A 19,894-nucleotide genomic window follows, 5' to 3' on the forward strand; every position below is an offset into this window, starting at 1 on the left:
GTGCAAATTTGCCTCCAGTATTTGCTGATAATTTGCTGCATTCATTTTTCCTTCAACTTTGACCAAGTTTCCTGTGCCTTTGTAACTCACACAACCTCAAAACATCAGCGATCCGCCTTTGTGCTTTACAGTAGGAATGGTGTTCTTTTCATCATAGGCCTTGTTGACCTCTCTTCAATTTTGGTCTCATCACTCCAAATTACCTTGTCCCAGAAGTTTTGAGGCTTGTCTCTGTGCCGTTTTGCTTTCTTCTGGCGACTCGACCATGCAGGCCATTTTTCTTCAAGTGCCTCCTTATTGTGCATCTTGAAACAGCCACATCAGTTTTCAGAGAGCCTTGTATTTCAGATGATGTTATTTATCAGTTTTTCTTTGCATCCCGAACAATTTTCCTGGCAGTTGTGGATGACATTTTTGTTGGTCTACCTGACCATGGTTTTGTTTTTACAGAGACCCTGATTTTCTATTTGTTAATCACAGTTTGAATGCTGCTGACTGGCTTTATCAATTCCTTGGATATCTTTTTGTATTCCTTTCCTATTTTATACAGTTCAGCTACCTTTTCCCATAGATCCGTTGACAATTCTTTTGCTTTCCCCATGACTCACAAACCAGAAATATCAGTGGCTGGATGAAAGATGCAAGAGTCTGTCTGGATCCCAGAAACTCACTCAGTTTTTATGCACATACAGATTACAAGCAAACAGGTCAGAGGAGCGGATGTTACCTTTACTAGCCATTCACACCCATTTGTGTCAACTTCTGTGAATGTTATCAGGCCAAAATCACCAGGGTATGTGAACTTTTGACCAGGGTCATTTGGATGTTTTGGGTTGCCATTATGATTTAAAAATAAAAAACACAGTAGTTTGACAATAAATGGCTTCACCCAACCACTAACTATTAGTGGAGAAAAAGTTTTGGGGTTATCATTCATATTCTCTGAAAAAAGGCTAAGAAAGCAAAAATTATGCCGGAGTATGTAGACTTTTGAGAACAACTGTATTTAGAGATGAGCAAAGCTATTCAAGTGGAAATGAATTCTACTGGAATATTACAAACGTGGATTTTTTGTAATTTGAAGATTCAGCCAAATGGCAATCTATGGAAGGCATTTTGCTGAATCATAAAGGGCAATCAAAAGGTTTAAAATAAAAAAAATCCTTATATTCAGTTCACCGTTTATCTCTACGGACCCTCCGCTCCTCATCGTCAGCTGTCCGATCCATCTTCTTATCACCAACTCAAGTGCTTAAATCTCTTCACACTAGTCTGGGAGATATAGCTTTGATGAGACCTGGAACGTTACCACATATGCACACACATGGTCATGGAGCACGTGGTGACCTTACCTCATTGGAGCTGGAAGTCATGGCCTAGCATGCAGAGGCCCAAGTATTTAGCGCTCACGGTGATGATAAAAAGATGTGACAAGGATTGGATGGGTGGCGGTAAGGAGTGGAAGGGAGGGGCAGTAGAGGAGAGCGGATGGTGAGTAGGCGCCAGGAAAGGTCAGAGAGGCCCAGCGCATGCGCACTGCAGTACTTTGCTCTGCCCCCAACAGGGCAGAGCAAAGTACGCCTGTGCCAGAGCCACGGCAGGAAGACAAGAAGAGGACGTCATCGTATGAAGCTAGGAGGTGCTGGACCCGGACCGCGACGCCCATCAGACCCGGACCGCAGCTGGGCCGCCCCAGGGTGAGTATAATATAACCTGTTTTACATACCTTTCAGGTTACATCGGGGGCTTATCTACAGCATTACAGAATCCTGTAGATAAGCCCCTGATGCCAGTGGCATTAGCTCATATACGGTTTTTGGGGTGACAGTCCCTTTTAGTCTCTGGGTAGGTGTCCATGTACATCTGAATACAGATTTTTGTAACCAGCACCATACAGTATGCAGTGAACCTCACCTAAGCTGGGCTATAGTTTTACTGTAGTCGCTGCTATTTGCTGATATTACACATGACCCTGATGATCAAGTTTGAGACTAACTTTATACCTTCTTTTAGAGGGAATCTGAAGTTAGAGAAGACGATATTTCAGAATCCACATTATGCTAAATTTTGTGATACTGACAGTGCACAGCGACAAGGAATGCAGCTAAACTCCTAAACAAATGCTGGTGGCCACAAAAGGGTCAGTCTGGTAGGTTTTGTGGAAATGTGTAACTTCCAAAGAAGTTACACACATCATTTTTTATTTCTTCAGTAACTACAGTGTAGCTCATCACTTCCCACTGATTCAGCAAATTAAAAGTACAAAAATAGGAAATGAATATAGTCCAATTTTTATCTAAGCGCACAGACTGAGCACAGTGCAAAACAGGAAAGACTGATGGACAAGATGCAAACAGTTAAAGATCTCTATTATCTATTTATTTATCGGCACTCAAAAATGGAAAACTATCAAAAGTCCAGTGAAACTTTTAATAAGCCAGATGTGCAACGGGAAACGGTTCAGCTCCACAGAGTCTTTCTCATGACATTAGGGTATCCGTGAGCCAAAGTAGCTTGGGTGTTACTTGACCTTCCCCCCATCCATTCCCCGAACCCAGCCCCCCTTTCTTACCCCTTGCCCACGTACCTATTGCAGTGACCATTACTGAATAAAAACTTTACACTGAAATTGGATTAAATGGCCACAGCAGCCTTTTATTAACATTTAATAAACGATTTAACAATAAAGTCCTAAAAAGGGGGGGTGTGGTCCTCTAAGCCCCAAAAAACACCTAATCCTAGATATCCACAGCTTACCATGGCCCCAGGTCAAGTTTTATCCCCAGCCGCAATGCACCAGCTCGGGGGCAGATGATAACCAACTTGGCCGAACCACTAAACAATTGACGGGTCCCTTGATTAACCCTTCCATAGGACTGAACCGACCCCGTCCATCTGAAATTCCTTAGGGGAGTCCAGGACCTCATGAGATTCCCCCCCTACCAATCCACCATTTCCGTTTCACCAACTTCGAGGACCTTCCCCTCCACGCCGTGCTGCCATGACATGTAACCAAACTTGGAAGCAATGAGTTAATATACCACGATGATCTTTAGCCTTCTTACCTTCATCTAAGCATGACATGAACGCTAACTAAAATACAGGGAAGGTGGGTGGGAGCTTTCTCCAACCGGTGGGTACCTGACTGGTTGTCTCCGAAATATGGCTACTGCTATTTATGAACCCGCCTTTCTTGAATCCCTCTGACCCCTCTCCCTCAGTGACCTCAACACACCAGCATTGCCCTCAACACACCAGCATTGCCCTCAACACATCAGCATTGCCCTCAACACACCAGCATTGCCCTCAACACACCAGCATTGCCCTCAACACACCAGCATTGCCCTTAACCCTTTAATTACCTTTCCTCACAAATTAAGGCGCTCCTTATATTCCCACGTCTCCTCGTCATGCCGGCCTCCCCTGAAAGGGCCGATGGCCCAGTACGGCCTCCCTAGACTTTCACAAGTCCAACTGTGTGCAATCGAAGGGTATGTGCACACGTTGTGGATTTTGCTGTTGATCCACAGCGGATTTGACACTGCGGATTTCGCAGCAGATTTCCATGCGTTGTACAGTAGCATGTTAACCTATGGAAAACAAAATCCGCTGTGCTCATGCTGCGGAAAATTCCGCAGAGAAACGTTGCAGATTATTTTCCACGTGACTCAAAGGCTTTTTTTTTGCGAAACGAGTTTTACTTTTGAACAACATCATTGGTTTTAGAATGTCGTGTACTAGAAAACGGGAAAAAAAATTCCAAGTGCGGTGAAATTGCAAACAAAAAGTGCAATCCCACACTTGTTTTTTGATAGGCTTTTTTTACTAGGTTCACTAAATGCTAAAACTGACCTGCCATTATGAGTCTCCAGGTCATTACGAGTTCATGGACACCAAACATGGCTAGGTTCTCTTTTATCTAAGTGGTGAAAAAAAAATTCCAAACTTTGCTAAAAAAAAATAAAAAATTGCTCCATATGAGCTCCTATTCTGCCTCCATATGAGCTTCCTAGGAAGACCGGCAGGATGACTGACAGAACAGCCGACTGGATGACCAGCAGGATGTCTGACAGGATAACCGACTGGCTGCCCGAAAGGATGTCCGACAGGATTTCTGACAGAACACCTGAGAGGATGACTGACTGGATGACTGACAGAACACCTGAGAGGATGACTGACAGGATGACTGACAGAACACCTGAGAGGATGACTGACTGGATGACTGACAGAACACCTGAGAGGATGACTGACAGGATGACTGACAGAACACCTGAGAGGATGACTGACAGGATGACTGACAGAACACCTGAGAGGATGACTGACAGGATGACTGACAGAACACCTGAGAGGATGACTGACAGGATGACTGACAGAACACCTGAGAGGATGACTGACAGGATGACTGACAGAACACCTGAGAGGATGACTGACAGGATATCTGACAGAACACCTGAGAGGATGACTGACAGGATGACTGACAGAACACCTGAGAGGATGACTGACAGAACACCTGAGAGGATGACTGACAGGATGACTGACAGAACACCTGAGAGGATGACTGACAGAACACCTGAGAGGATGACTGACTGGATGACTGACAGAACACCTGAGAGGATGACTGACAGGATATCTGACAGAACACCTTAGAGGATGACTGACAGGATGACTGACAGAACACCTGAGAGGATGACTGACAGGATGTCTGACAGAACACCTGAGAGGATGACTGACAGGATGACTGACAGAACACCTGAGAGGATGACTGACAGGATGACTGACAGAACACCTGAGAGGATGACTGACAGGATGTCTGACAGAACACCTGAGAGGATGACTGACAGGATGTCTGACAGAACACCTGAGAGGATGACTGACAGGATGACTGACAGAACACCTGAGAGGATGACTGACAGGATATCTGACAGAACACCAGACAGGATGACTGACAGGATGTCTGACAGAACACCTGAGAGGATGACTGACTGGATGACTGACAGAACACCTGAGAGGATGACTGACAGGATGACTGACAGAACACCTGAGAGGATGACTGACTGGATGACTGACAGAACACCTGAGAGGATGACTGACAGGATGACTGACAGAACACCTGAGAGGATGACTGACAGGATGACTGACAGAACACCTGAGAGGATGACTGACAGGATGACTGACAGAACACCTGAGAGGATGACTGACAGAACACCTGAGAGGATGACTGACAGGATGACTGACAGAACACCTGAGAGGATGACTGACAGAACACCTGAGAGGATGACTGACTGGATGACTGACAGAACACCTGAGAGGATGACTGACAGGATATCTGACAGAACACCTGAGAGGATGACTGACAGGATGTCTGACAGAACACCTGAGAGGATGACTGACAGAATGACTGACAGAACACCTGAGAGGATGACTGACAGGATGACTGACAGAACACCTGAGAGGATGACTGACAGGATGTCTGACAGAACACCTGAGAGGATGACTGACAGGATGTCTGACAGAACACCTGAGAGGATGACTGACAGGATGACTGACAGAACACCTGAGAGGATGACTGACAGGATGTCTGACAGAACACCTGACAGGATGACTGAGTGACTGACAGGATCACTGAGAAGATGATTGACTGGATAACTGGCAAAATGACTGACAAAATGACTTACTAGATGCCTGAGTGGACGACTGACTGACAGGTTGTCTGACTGGATGACTAACTGGATGGCTGACAAAAATGGAATCTCATGTAAAGGGTAAAACTTTAGTTTTGTGAACAGCAGAACATCCTTGCATTTCATGGTGTATTTACAATGTTCTAAGTTCTTCATACAACCCAATATGTCAGTGAGGCAGCAGTGTGAGCTCATGCTGGTCAGCGCAGAGTGATCCCGGTAAACCACCCGAGTTTCTGTAGTGTAGTGGTTATCACGTTCGCCTCACACGCGAAAGGTCCCCGGTTCGAAACCGGGCGGAAACACATTTTCATTATTTAATTTTTCTAAAACTTTTTAAATTGAGAGTTTATTGTTCCTTAGCAGACATCTTTTCTGTAATCATTAAGAATCGTGAATTTTACTTTTTATGACGTATAGAAGTTTTTTTTTTATTGTTATTAGCAGCAATGTTTAAGGTATTTTGATCTTATGAAGCCTGAGTGACACAGGGAAATGCAGAAACTAAAGAAAAAAGGTCAAATAAAATCCTGGGATCTGACAGGATAATACAATCTCCAGACAGCAGAGCCCTCTGAGAACAGTACACTGTCATTTCACTTGTCGTCACTATATTTGGCCACAGCACATGTTCCGGAAGGTTCCCTGGTGGTCTAGTGGTTAGGATTCGGCGCTCTCACCGCCGCGGCCCGGGTTCGATTCCCGGTCAGGGAATGAATTATTTTTTTTCTTAAGCTTTAGTTTATGAGCTTTTGCAGACTTATAGCCTGTTTGTTGCATTTTATATAGCTCACATTTAATAAGACTATTGGTCACTTTGTCTTCTGCAACTTTATTTTTATTTTTGGCTGCTAAAGAGAAGGTTCTACAAGCGACTCATGGGTGCAGAAGATTTTTGCTACTTTTACTATGTGACTTGTACTATTAATTGTTGGTTTAAATCAGCCTCAAGATTGGTTGGGAGGGGGTCACACACCTAGAACCCCAATAAAATTGACTATTTCTCATCTTCAGCGGCGGAAGGATGTGATCAGTGTACGGAGCTGGATCAGCACTACAGGCTCTTATTGAAGTGAATAGGAGCGGAGCTGCAGTACCTAGGAACGGCCACTACACGGTGTATGCGTCCGGCAGCAGATCGACGGAGGTGCGGAGCAAGTATCTCAAATAGATGTAATCATGGAAAGACCCCAAAAGGTGCTCGGGGTTAGGGGGTCGCCCTTCTGAGACGACTCTAAGTGGTTAAAGGAGCACTCCAATCCAATGTGTATGTGTATAACATCCGACCCCTCGCCCGTCTGCCCAGTGTATAACATCCGACCCCTCGCCCGTCTGCCCAGTGTATAACATCCGACCCCTCGCCCGTCTGCCCAGTGTATAACATCCGACCCCTCGCCCGTCTGCCCAGTGTATAACATCCGACCCCTCGCCCGTCTGCACAGTGTATAACGTCCGACCCCTCGCCCTTCATCCCGCTGTATAACATACGACCCCTCGCCCGTCTGCCCAGTGTATAACATCCGACCCCTCGCCCTTCATCCCGTTGTATAACATACGACCCCTCGCCCGTCTGCCCAGTGTATAACATCCGACCCCTCGCCCGTCTGCACAGTGTATAACGTCCGACCCCTCGCCCTTCATCCCGCTGTATAACATCCGACCCCTCGCCCGTCTGCACAGTGTATAACATCCGACCCCTCGCCCTTCATCCCGCTGTATAACATACGACCCCTCGCCCGTCTGCACAGTGTATAACATCCGACCCCTCGCCCGTCTGCACAGTGTATAACGTCCGACCCCTCGCCCTTCATCCCGTTGTATAACATACGACCCCTCGCCCGTCTGCCCAGTGTATAACATCCGACCCCTCGCCCGTCTGCACAGTGTATAACGTCCGACCCCTCGCCCTTCATCCCGCTGTATAACATCCGACCCCTCGCCCGTCTGCACAGTGTATAACATCCGACCCCTCGCCCGTCTGCACAGTGTATAACGTCCGACCCCTCGCCCTTCATCCCGCTGTATAACATCCGACCCCTCGCCCGTCTGCACAGTGTATAACATCCGACCCCTCGCCCGTCTGCCCAGTGTATAACGTCCGACCCCTCGCCCTTCATCCCGCTGTATAACATCCGACCCCTCGCCCGTCTGCACAGTGTATAACATCCGACCCCTCGCCCGTCTGCACAGTGTATAACATCCGACCCCTCGCCCGTCTGCACAGTGTATAACATCCGACCCCTCGCCCTTCATCCCGCTGTATAACATCCGACCCCTGCCCCGTCTGCCCAGTATATAACATCCGACCCCTGGCCCGTCTGCCCAGTGTATAACATCCGACCCCTGCCCCGTCTGCCCAGTGTATAACATCCGACCCCTCGCCCGTCTGCCCAGTGTATAACATCCGACCCCTCGCCCGTCTGCCCAGTGTATAACATCCGACCCCTCGCCCGTCTGCACAGTGTATAACATCCGACCCCTCGCCCTTCATCCCGCTGTATAACATCCGACCCCTCGCCCGTCTGCCCAGTGTATAACATCCGACCCCTCGCCCATCTGCCCAGTGTATAACATCCGACCCCTCGCTCGTCTGCCCAGTGTATAACATCCGACCCCTCGCCCATCTGCCCAGTGTATAACATCCGACCCCTCGCCCGTCTGCACAGTGTATAACGTCCGACCCCTCGCCCTTCATCCTGCTGTATAACATACGACCCCTCGCCCGTTTTGCCAGTATATAACATCCGACCCCTCGCCCGTCTGCCCAGTGTATAACATCCGACCCCTCGCCCGTCTGCCCAGTGTATAACGTCTGACCCCTCGCTCGTCTGCCCAGTGTATAACATCCGACCCCTCGCCCTTCATCCCGCTGTATAACATCCGACCCCTCGCCCGTCTGCCCAGTGTATAACATCCGACCCCTCGCCCGTCTGCCCAGTGTATAACATCCGGCCCCTCGCCCTTCATCCCGCTGTATAACATACGACCCCTCGCCCGTTTTGCCAGTATATAACATCCGACCCCTCGCTCGTCTGCCCAGTGTATAACATCCGACCCCTCGCCCATCTGCCCAGTGTATAACATCCGACCCCTCGCCCTTCATCCCGCTGTATAACATACGACCCCTCGCCCGTTTTGCCAGTATATAACATCCGACCCCTCGCCCTTCATCCCGCTGTATAACATACGACCCCTTGCCCGCCTGCACAGTGTATAACGTCCGACCCCTCGCCCTTCATCCCGTTGTATAACATACGACCCCTCGCCCGTTTGCCCAGTGTATAACATCCGACCCCTCGCCCGTCTGCCCAGTGTATAACATCCGACCCCTCACCCGTCTGCCCAGTGTATAACATCCGACCCCTCGCCCATCTGCCCAGTGTATAACATCCGACCCCTCGCCCTTCATCCCGCTGTATAACATACGACCCCTCGCCCGTTTTGCCAGTATATAACATCCGACCCCTCGCTCGTCTGCCCAGTGTATAACATCCGACCCCTCGCCCATCTGCCCAGTGTATAACATCCGACCCCTCGCCCTTCATCCCGCTGTATAACATACGACCCCTCGCCCGTTTTGCCAGTATATAACATCCGACCCCTCGCCCTTCATCCCGCTGTATAACATACGACCCCTTGCCCGCCTGCACAGTGTATAACGTCCGACCCCTCGCCCTTCATCCCGTTGTATAACATACGACCCCTCGCCCGTTTGCCCAGTGTATAACATCCGACCCCTCGCCCGTCTGCCCAGTGTATAACATCCGACCCCTCACCCGTCTGCCCAGTGTATAACATCCGACCCCTCGCCCGTCTGCACAGTGTATAACGTCCGACCCCTCGCCCTTCATCCCGCTGTATAACATACGACCCCTCGCCCGTCTGCACAGTGTATAACATCCGACCCCTCGCCCGTCTGCACAGTGTATAACATCCGACCCCTCGCCCGTCTGCACAGTGTATAACATCCGACCCCTCGCCCTTCATCCCGCTGTATAACATCCGACCCCTGCCCCGTCTGCCCAGTATATAACATCCGACCCCTGGCCCGTCTGCCCAGTGTATAACATCCGACCCCTGCCCCGTCTGCCCAGTGTATAACATCCGACCCCTCGCCCGTCTGCCCAGTGTATAACATCCGACCCCTCGCCCGTCTGCCCAGTGTATAACATCCGACCCCTCGCCCGTCTGCACAGTGTATAACATCCGACCCCTCGCCCTTCATCCCGCTGTATAACATCCGACCCCTCGCCCGTCTGCCCAGTGTATAACATCCGACCCCTCGCCCATCTGCCCAGTGTATAACATCCGACCCCTCGCTCGTCTGCCCAGTGTATAACATCCGACCCCTCGCCCATCTGCCCAGTGTATAACATCCGACCCCTCGCCCGTCTGCACAGTGTATAACGTCCGACCCCTCGCCCTTCATCCTGCTGTATAACATACGACCCCTCGCCCGTTTTGCCAGTATATAACATCCGACCCCTCGCCCGTCTGCCCAGTGTATAACATCCGACCCCTCGCCCGTCTGCCCAGTGTATAACGTCTGACCCCTCGCTCGTCTGCCCAGTGTATAACATCCGACCCCTCGCCCTTCATCCCGCTGTATAACATCCGACCCCTCGCCCGTCTGCCCAGTGTATAACATCCGACCCCTCGCCCGTCTGCCCAGTGTATAACATCCGGCCCCTCGCCCTTCATCCCGCTGTATAACATACGACCCCTCGCCCGTTTTGCCAGTATATAACATCCGACCCCTCGCTCGTCTGCCCAGTGTATAACATCCGACCCCTCGCCCATCTGCCCAGTGTATAACATCCGACCCCTCGCCCTTCATCCCGCTGTATAACATACGACCCCTCGCCCGTTTTGCCAGTATATAACATCCGACCCCTCGCCCTTCATCCCGCTGTATAACATACGACCCCTTGCCCGCCTGCACAGTGTATAACGTCCGACCCCTCGCCCTTCATCCCGTTGTATAACATACGACCCCTCGCCCGTTTGCCCAGTGTATAACATCCGACCCCTCGCCCGTCTGCCCAGTGTATAACATCCGACCCCTCACCCGTCTGCCCAGTGTATAACATCCGACCCCTCGCCCATCTGCCCAGTGTATAACATCCGACCCCTCGCCCTTCATCCCGCTGTATAACATACGACCCCTCGCCCGTTTTGCCAGTATATAACATCCGACCCCTCGCTCGTCTGCCCAGTGTATAACATCCGACCCCTCGCCCATCTGCCCAGTGTATAACATCCGACCCCTCGCCCTTCATCCCGCTGTATAACATACGACCCCTCGCCCGTTTTGCCAGTATATAACATCCGACCCCTCGCCCTTCATCCCGCTGTATAACATACGACCCCTTGCCCGCCTGCACAGTGTATAACGTCCGACCCCTCGCCCTTCATCCCGTTGTATAACATACGACCCCTCGCCCGTTTGCCCAGTGTATAACATCCGACCCCTCGCCCGTCTGCCCAGTGTATAACATCCGACCCCTCACCCGTCTGCCCAGTGTATAACATCCGACCCCTCGCCCGTCTGCACAGTGTATAACGTCCGACCCCTCGCCCTTCATCCCGCTGTATAACATACGACCCCTCGCCCGTTTGCCCAGTATATAACATCCGATCCCCTCGCCCGTCTGCCCAGTATATAATATCCGACCCCTGGCCCGTCTGCCCAGTGTATAACATCCGACCCCTCGCCCATCTGCCCAGTGTATAACATCCGACCCCTCGCCCGTCTGCCCAGTGTATAACATCCGACCCCTCGCCCATCTGCCCAGTGTATAACATCCGACCCCTCGCCCGTCTGCACAGTGTATAACGTCCGACCCCTCGCCCTTCATCCTGCTGTATAACATACGACCCCTCGCCCGTTTGCCCAGTATATAACATCCGATCCCCTCGCCCGTCTGCCCAGTATATAATATCCGACCCCTGGCCCGTCTGCCCAGTGTATAACATCCGACCCCTCGCCCGTCTGCCCAGTGTATAACATCCGACCCCTCGCCCGTCTGCCCAGTGTATAACATCCGACCCCTCGCCCATCTGCCCAGTGTATAACATCCGACCCCTCGCCCGTCTGCACAGTGTATAACGTCCGACCCCTCGCCCTTCATCCCGCTGTATAACATACGACCCCTCGCCCGTTTGCCCAGTATATAACATCCGACCCCTCAACCGTCTGCCCAGTGTATAACATCCGACCCCTCGCCCGTCTGCCCAGTGTATAACGTCCGACCCCTCGCCCTTCATCCCGCTGTATAACATACGACCCCTTGCCCGCCTGCACAGTGTATAACGTCCGACCCCTCGCCCTTCATCCCGCTGAATAACATACGACCCCTCACCCGTTTGCCCAGTATATAACATCCGACCCCTCGCCCGTCTGCCCAGTGTATAACATCCGACCCCTTGCCCGTCTGCCCAGTGTATAACATCCGACCCCTCGCCCATATGCCCAGTGCATAACATCCGACCCCTCGCCCGTCTGCACAGTGTATAACGTCCGACCCCTCGCCCTTCATCCCGCTGTATAACATACGACCCCTCGCCCGTTTGCCCAGTATATAACATCCGACCCCTCGCCCGTCTGCCCAGTGTATAACATCCGACCCCTCGCCCGTCTGCCCAGTGTATAACATCCGACCCCTCACCAATCATCCCGCTGTATAACATACGACCCCTCGCCCGCCTGCACAGTGTATAACGTCCGACCCCTCGCCCTTCATCCCGCTGTATAACATACGACCCCTCACCCGTTTGCCCAGTATATAACATCCGACCCCTCGCCCGTCTGCCCAGTGTATAACATCCGACCCCTCGCCCGTCTGCACAGTGTATAACGTCCGACCCCTCGCCCTTCATCCCGCTGTATAACATACGACCCCTCGCCCGTTTGCCCAGTGTATAACATCCGACCCCTCGCCCGTCTGCCCAGTATATAATATCCGACCCCTCGCCCGTCTGCACAATGTATAACGTTCGGCCCATCGCCCTTCATCCCGCTGTAAGACATCCAGCCCCTCGCCCGTCTGCCCAGTGTATAATGTCTGGCCCCTCACCCTTCATCCCGCTGTATAACATCCAGCCACTCGCCCATCTGCCCAGTGTATAACATCCAACCCCTCGCCCGTCTGCCCAGTGTATAACATCCGACCCCTCGCCCATCTGCCCAGTGTATAACATCCAACCCCTCGCCCGTCTGCCCAGTGTATAGCATCCGACCCCTCGCCCGTCTGCACAGTGTATAACATTTGACCCCTCGCCCTTCATCCCTCTGTAGAACATACGACCCCTCGCCCGTTTGCCCAGTGTATAACATCCGACCCCTCGCCTGTCTGCCCAGTATAATATCCGACCCCTCGTCCATCTGCACAGTGTATAACGTCCGGCCCCTCGCCCTTCATCCCGCTGTATAACATCCAACCCCTCGCCCGTCTGCCCAGTGTATAACGTCTGGCCCCTCGCCCTTCATCCCGCGGTATAACATCCAACCCCTTGCCCGTCTGCCCAGTGTATAACATCCGACCCCTCGCCCATCAGCACGTTATATAACATCCAGCCCCTTGCTTTTCCGCCCAATGTATAACATCCAGCCACTCACCCGTCAGTCTGATGTATGGCATCCAGCCCCTCGCCCTTCATCCCGCTGTATAACATCCAGCCCCTCGCCCATCTGCCCAGTGAATAACATCCAAGTGAATAACATCCAGCCCCTCACCCTTCCTCCCGCTGTGTAACATCCAGCCCCTCACCCTTCATCTCTGCCCAGTGAATAACATCCAGCCCCTCACCCTTCCTTCCGCTGTGTAACATCCAGCCCCTCACCCTTCATCCCGCTGTATAACATCCAGCCCCTCACCCTTCCTCCCGCTGTGTAACATCCAGCCCCTCGCCCTTCATCCCGCTGTATAACATCCAGCCCCTCGCCCATCTGCCCAGTGAATAACATCCAAGTGAATAACATCCAGCCCCTCACCCTTCCTCCCGCTGTATAACATCCAACCCCTCGCCCGTCCGCCCAGTGAATAACGTCTGGCCCCTTGCCCTTCATTTCGCTGTATAACATCCGACCCCTTGCCCGTCTGCCCAGTGTATAACATCCGACCCCTCGCCCATCAGCACGGTATATAACATCCAGCCCCTTGCTTTTCCGCCCAATGTATAACATCCAGCCACTCACCCGTCAGTCTGATGTATGGCATCCAACCCCTCGCCCTTCATCCCGCTGTATAACATCCAGCCCCTCGCCCATCTGCCCAGTGAATAACATCCAAGTGAATAACATCCAGCCCCTCACCCTTCATCCCGCTGTATAACATCCAGCCCCTCGCCCATCTGCCCAGTGAATAACATCCAAGTGAATAACATCCAGCCCCTCACCCTTCCTCCCGCTGTGTAACATCCAGCCCCTCACCCTTCATCCCGCTGTATAACATTCAGCCCCTCACCCTTCATCCCGCTGTATAACATCCAACCCCTCGCCCGTCTGCCCAGTGTATAACGTCTGGCCCCTCGCCCTTCATCCCGCTGTATAACATCCGACCCCTTGCCCGTCTGCCCAGTGTATAACATCCGACCCCTCGCCCATCAGCACGGTATATAACATCCAGCCCCTTGCTTTTCCGAACAATGTATAACATCCAGCCACTCACCCGTCAGTCTGATGTATGGCATCCAGCCCCTCGCCCTTCATCCCGCTGTATAACATCCAGCCTCTCGCCCATCTGCCCAGTGAATAACATCCAAGTGAATAACATCCAGCCCCTCACCCTTCCTCCCGCTGTGTAACATCCAGCCTCTCACCCTTCATCCCGCTGTATAACATCCAGCCCCTCACCCTTCCTCCCGCTGTGTAACATCCAGCCCCTCGCCCTTCATCCCGCTGTATAACATCCAGCCCCTCACCCTTCCTCCCGCTGTGTAACATCCAGCCCCTCGCCCTTCATCCCGCTGTATAACATTGAGCCTCTCGCCCGTCTGCCCAGTGAGTAACATCCAGCCCCTCACCCTTTCTCCCGCTGTGTAACATCAAGCCCCTCACCCTTCAGCCCGCTGTATAACATCCAGCCCCTCGCCCTTCATCCCGCTGTATAACATCCAGCCCCTCACCCTTCCTCCCGCTGTGTAACATCCAGCCCCTCGCCCTTCATCCCGCTGTATAACATCCAGCCCCTCGCCCATCTGCCCAGTGAATAACATCCAAGTGAATAACATCCAGCCCCTCACCCTTCCTCCCGCTGTATAACATCCAACCCCTCGCCCGTCCGCCCAGTGAATAACGTCTGGCCCCTTGCCCTTCATTTCGCTGTATAACATCCGACCCCTTGCCCGTCTGCCCAGTGTATAACATCCGACCCCTCGCCCATCAGCACGGTATATAACATCCAGCCCCTTGCTTTTCCGCCCAATGTATAACATCCAGCCACTCACCCGTCAGTCTGATGTATGGCATCCAACCCCTCGCCCTTCATCCCGCTGTATAACATCCAGCCCCTCGCCCATCTGCCCAGTGAATAACATCCAAGTGAATAACATCCAGCCCCTCACCCTTCATCCCGCTGTATAACATCCAGCCCCTCACCCTTCATCCCGCTGTATAACATCCAGCCCCTCACCCTTCATCCCGCTGTATAACATCCAGCCCCTCACCCTTCATCCCACTGAATAACATCCAACCCCTCGCCCGTCTGCCCAGTGTATAACGTCTAGCCCCTCGCCCTTCATCCCGCTGTATAACATCCAGCCCCTCGCCCATCTGCCCAGTGAATAACATCCAAGTGAATAACATCCAGCCCCTCACCCTTCCTCCCGCTGTGTAACATCCAGCCCCTCACCCTTCATCCCGCTGTATAACATTCAGCCCCTCACCCTTCATCCCGCTGTATAACATCCAACCCCTCGCCCGTCTGCCCAGTGTATAACGTCTGGCCCCTCGCCCTTCATCCCGCTGTATAACATCCGACCCCTTGCCCGTCTGCCCAGTGTATAACATCCGACCCCTCGCCCATCAGCACGGTATATAACATCCAGCCCCTTGCTTTTCCGAACAATGTATAACATCCAGCCACTCACCCGTCAGTCTGATGTATGGCATCCAGCCCCTCGCCCTTCATCCCGCTGTATAACATCCAGCCTCTCGCCCATCTGCCCAGTGAATAACATCCAAGTGAATAACATCCAGCCCCTCACCCTTCCTCCCGCTGTGTAACATCCAGCCTCTCACCCTTCATCCCGCTGTATAACATCCAGCCCCTCACCCTTCCTCCCGCTGTGTAACATCCAGCCCCTCGCCCTTCATCCCGCTGTATAACATCCAGCCCCTCACCCTTCCTCCCGCTGTGTAACATCCAGCCCCTCGCCCTTCATCCCGCTGTATAACATTGAGCCTCTCGCCCGTCTGCCCAGTGAGTAACATCCAGCCCCTCACCCTTTCTCCCGCTGTGTAACATCAAGCCCCTCACCCTTCAGCCCGCTGTATAACATCCAGCCCCTCGCCCTTCATCCCGCTGTATAACATCCAGCCCCTCACCCTTCCTCCCGCTGTGTAACATCCAGCCCCTCGCCCTTCATCCCGCTGTATAACATCCAGCCCCTCGCCCATCTGCCCAGTGAATAACAACCAAGTGAATAACATCCAGCCCCTCACCCTTCCTCCCGCTGTATAACATCCAGCCCTTCACCCTTCATCCCGTTGTATAACATCCAGCCCCTCGCCCTTCATCCCGCTGTATAACGTCCGGCCCCTCGCCCGTCATCCCGCTGTATAACGTCCGGCCCCTCGCCCTTCATCCCGCTGTATAACGTCTGGCCCCTCGCCCGTCTGCCCAGTGTATAACATCCAGCCCCTCACCCTTCATCCCGTTGTATAACATCCAGCCCCTCGCCCATCTGCCCAGTGTATAACGTCCGGACCCTCGCCCTTCATCCCGCTGTATAACGTCCGGCCCCTCGCCTGTCAGCCCGATGTGTAACATTTGACCACTCGCCTCCAGTTTTTTCAAACAGATAGATGCCTCTTAGGCTACTTTCACACTTCCGTCGGTACGAGGCCGTCGCAAACCGTCGGCCCAACATACCGACGGACATTGTGCAAAATAGTGCACAACGAGGGCAGCGGATGCAGGTTTCAGACGCATTCGCTGCCCATTATGAGTTCTGGGGAGGAGGGGGCGGTGCGCGGTCGAAAATGGAAGACGCGTCGCACAAGACAACGTTACATTTAACTTCTTTTTTGTGACGACGGAACGTGTGTCCATACGTCTCGATGCGTCGGTAATACAAGTCTATGTGCAAAAAACGCATCCTGCGGGCAACAGATGGGTTTTACAGGATGCGTTTTTTGCACAGAGCGACGCATTGCAACGTCTTTATAAAGACGGAAGTGTGAATGTAGCCTTATAATAAGTTTTCTGTTACGCGTTATAGACTATAGTAAGGTCAGAGAATGAAGAGAGCTGTACCCTATAAGGCTACTTTCACAGTAGCGTCGGACTGGGCCCGTCGCAGTGCGTCGGGCCGAGGTTCTGACACTAGCAGGTGAAACGGAGGCACAACGGAGGCAGCGGATGCATTTTTCCTGCGCATCCGCTGCCCCATTGTAAGGTGCGGGGAGGTGGGGGCGGAGTTCCGGCCGCGCATGCGCTGTGGGAAAAAGCGGTCCGTCAGCAGCAAAAAAAAAAAAAAAAGCATGTAACGTTTTTTGCTCCCGGCGGTCCGCCACAACGGTTGCAACGTGTGTCAATGCGTCGCTAATGTTAATCTATGGGGCAAAAACGCATCCTGCAAACAACATTGCGACGTATTGCAAAAAACGCCAGTGTGAAAGAAGCCTAATGTGGGGAACTCCGATAAATACATGCGCAGAGGGCATGATCACGCACATCACTCAGGAGCTCAGACTCCCACATAGCAGCAGGTGCCCGGCTAGCTCAGTCGGTAGAGCATGAGACTCTTAATCTCAGGGTCGTGGGTTCGAGCCCCACGTTGGGCGACTGGTTCTTTTTCTTTCTTTGACATCAAACAATCTTTTGACTAATCAAGTTTGAAAAATTCCTTTATTTTATTCATATTTATTTTGTTCAGCACTGAAAATAGGTTTTCTGTATTCCAATCTCATTCTATTTTTTCCTACAGCACATGTCTCCATATCTGCACTGAATACATTTGGGACAAAAATTACAAGAAATATTTAGTACCGTGTATGGGCACAATTCCTAAAATAAAAATAAGTTCTTCCCTACATTTCCTAAAATATCTGTAAATAAATCTCAAACTAAAATCATCATCGTCCCTGGGTGGGCTCGAACCACCAACCTTTCGGTTAACAGCCGAACGCGCTAACCGATTGCGCCACAGAGACAGCTGCTAAGTTAAAGGCTCTGTGTGCTCAGGATCCCCGGGCTACTAAATGGCAGCAGCACTTCCCTGCTATATGACCCAGGATCACAGCATCTGCCCACAGGGGGGATTTCCTAAACACTCGGCAAATTCTAATGAGGCTCATAAACACTGATTATAATCCTCCAAGTACAAGTCTGACCCCTCCCTGTAAAATGGAAGTCACAAACAAAAGCATGTAGGTAAGAGGAGTCTGGACTATCACATTCTGGATTGCAGGGGTGCAGATGAAGTCCACTGTACACACAGCCATGTGCTAGTGAGCAGTCAGCGACAAGCAGAATATCTGAAAAAGGAAGACTGAGCTCCACCAATCACAGCCCCGCCTGCAGAGGATGGAATCTTCACACTCTCAACGTTCTATTATCACCAGTCAGCAGAGTGGCGCAGCGGAAGCGTGCTGGGCCCATAACCCAGAGGTCGATGGATCGAAACCATCCTCTGCTAGAATTTTTTTTTTTTTTTATAAAGTGTATTTGCTGTTAATATAAATATATTATAGTTTTCATGTTTATACGTTTACTTTATTTACTCCATAACATGAATGCAAATGGTCACTATGTTTATAGTGATTGTGGATTCTTTGAATTCCTTTTATTCATTTTAACCTTTTTCTATGTAAAATGTTCAGTGCATGGATCTGAGGCAGCACATGGGATACAGTGACATCAGATGTACACCGTGTAATTACTGCTCGAGCCTGTTCACACACGTAGTATACAGCAGAGCCACGTAGTATATTGCCCAGCCACGTAGTATATTGCCCAGCCACGTAGTATATTGGCCAGCCACCTAGTATATTGCCCAGTCACGTAGTATATTGCCCAGTCACGTAGTATATTGCCCAGCCACGTAGTATATTGCCCAGTCACGTAGTATATTGCCCAGTCACGTAGTATATTGCCCAGCCACGTAGTATATTGCCCAGTCACGTAGTATATTGCCCAGTCACGTAGTATATTGCCCAGCCACGTAGTATATTGCCCAGCGACGTAGTATATTGCCCAGTCACGTAGTATATTGTCCCAGCCACGTAGTATATTGCCCAGCCACGTAGTATATTGCCCAGCCACGTAGTATATTGTCCCAGCCACGTAGTATATTGTCCCAGCCACGTAGTATATTGCCCAGCCACGTAGTATATTGCCCAGTCACGTAGTATATTGCCCAGCCACGTAGTATATTGGCCAGCCACCTAGTATATTGCCCAGTCACGTAGTATATTGTCCTAGCCACGTAGTATATTGCCCAGCCACGTAGTATATTGGCCAGCCACCTAGTATATTGCCCAGCCACGTAGTATATTGTCCTAGCCACGTAGTATATTGCCCAGTCACGTAGTATATTGCCCAGTCACGTAGTATATTGCCCAGCCACGTAGTATATTGCCCAGCGACGTAGTATATTGCCCAGTCACGTAGTATATTGTCCCAGCCACGTAGTATATTGCCCAGCCACGTAGTATATTGCCCAGCCACGTAGTATATTGTCCCAGCCACGTAGTATATTGTCCCAGCCACGTAGTATATTGCCCAGCCACGTAGTATATTGCCCAGTCACGTAGTATATTGCCCAGCCACGTAGTATATTGGCCAGCCACCTAGTATATTGCCCAGTCACGTAGTATATTGTCCTAGCCACGTAGTATATTGCCCAGCCACGTAGTATATTGGCCAGCCACCTAGTATATTGCCCAGCCACGTAGTATATTGTCCTAGCCACGTAGTATATTGCCCAGTCACGTAGTATATTGCCCAGCCACATAGTATATTGCCCAGCCACGTAGTATATTGCCCAGC

The 19,894-nt window shown here is 51.4% G+C and overlaps 3 non-coding genes across 3 annotated transcripts; all 3 read left to right on the forward strand.

The window, feature by feature from the left end:
• Positions 1–5,913: 5,913 nt before the first annotated feature.
• On the forward strand, positions 5,914–5,986 carry TRNAV-CAC (transfer RNA valine (anticodon CAC)). Its single transcript has one exon. It is a non-coding gene; the product is annotated as a tRNA-Val (tRNA).
• Positions 5,987–6,323: 337 nt separating this feature from the next.
• Positions 6,324–6,395, forward strand: TRNAE-CUC (transfer RNA glutamic acid (anticodon CUC)). Its single transcript has one exon. It is a non-coding gene; the product is annotated as a tRNA-Glu (tRNA).
• An 11,220-nt stretch (positions 6,396–17,615) lies between these two features.
• On the forward strand, positions 17,616–17,688 carry TRNAK-CUU (transfer RNA lysine (anticodon CUU)). Its single transcript has one exon. It is a non-coding gene; the product is annotated as a tRNA-Lys (tRNA).
• Positions 17,689–19,894: the final 2,206 nt, after the last annotated feature.

Source organism: Ranitomeya imitator, chromosome 4, assembly GCF_032444005.1.
Source record: "Ranitomeya imitator isolate aRanImi1 chromosome 4, aRanImi1.pri, whole genome shotgun sequence".
NCBI classification, from domain to species: domain Eukaryota; kingdom Metazoa; phylum Chordata; class Amphibia; order Anura; family Dendrobatidae; genus Ranitomeya; species Ranitomeya imitator.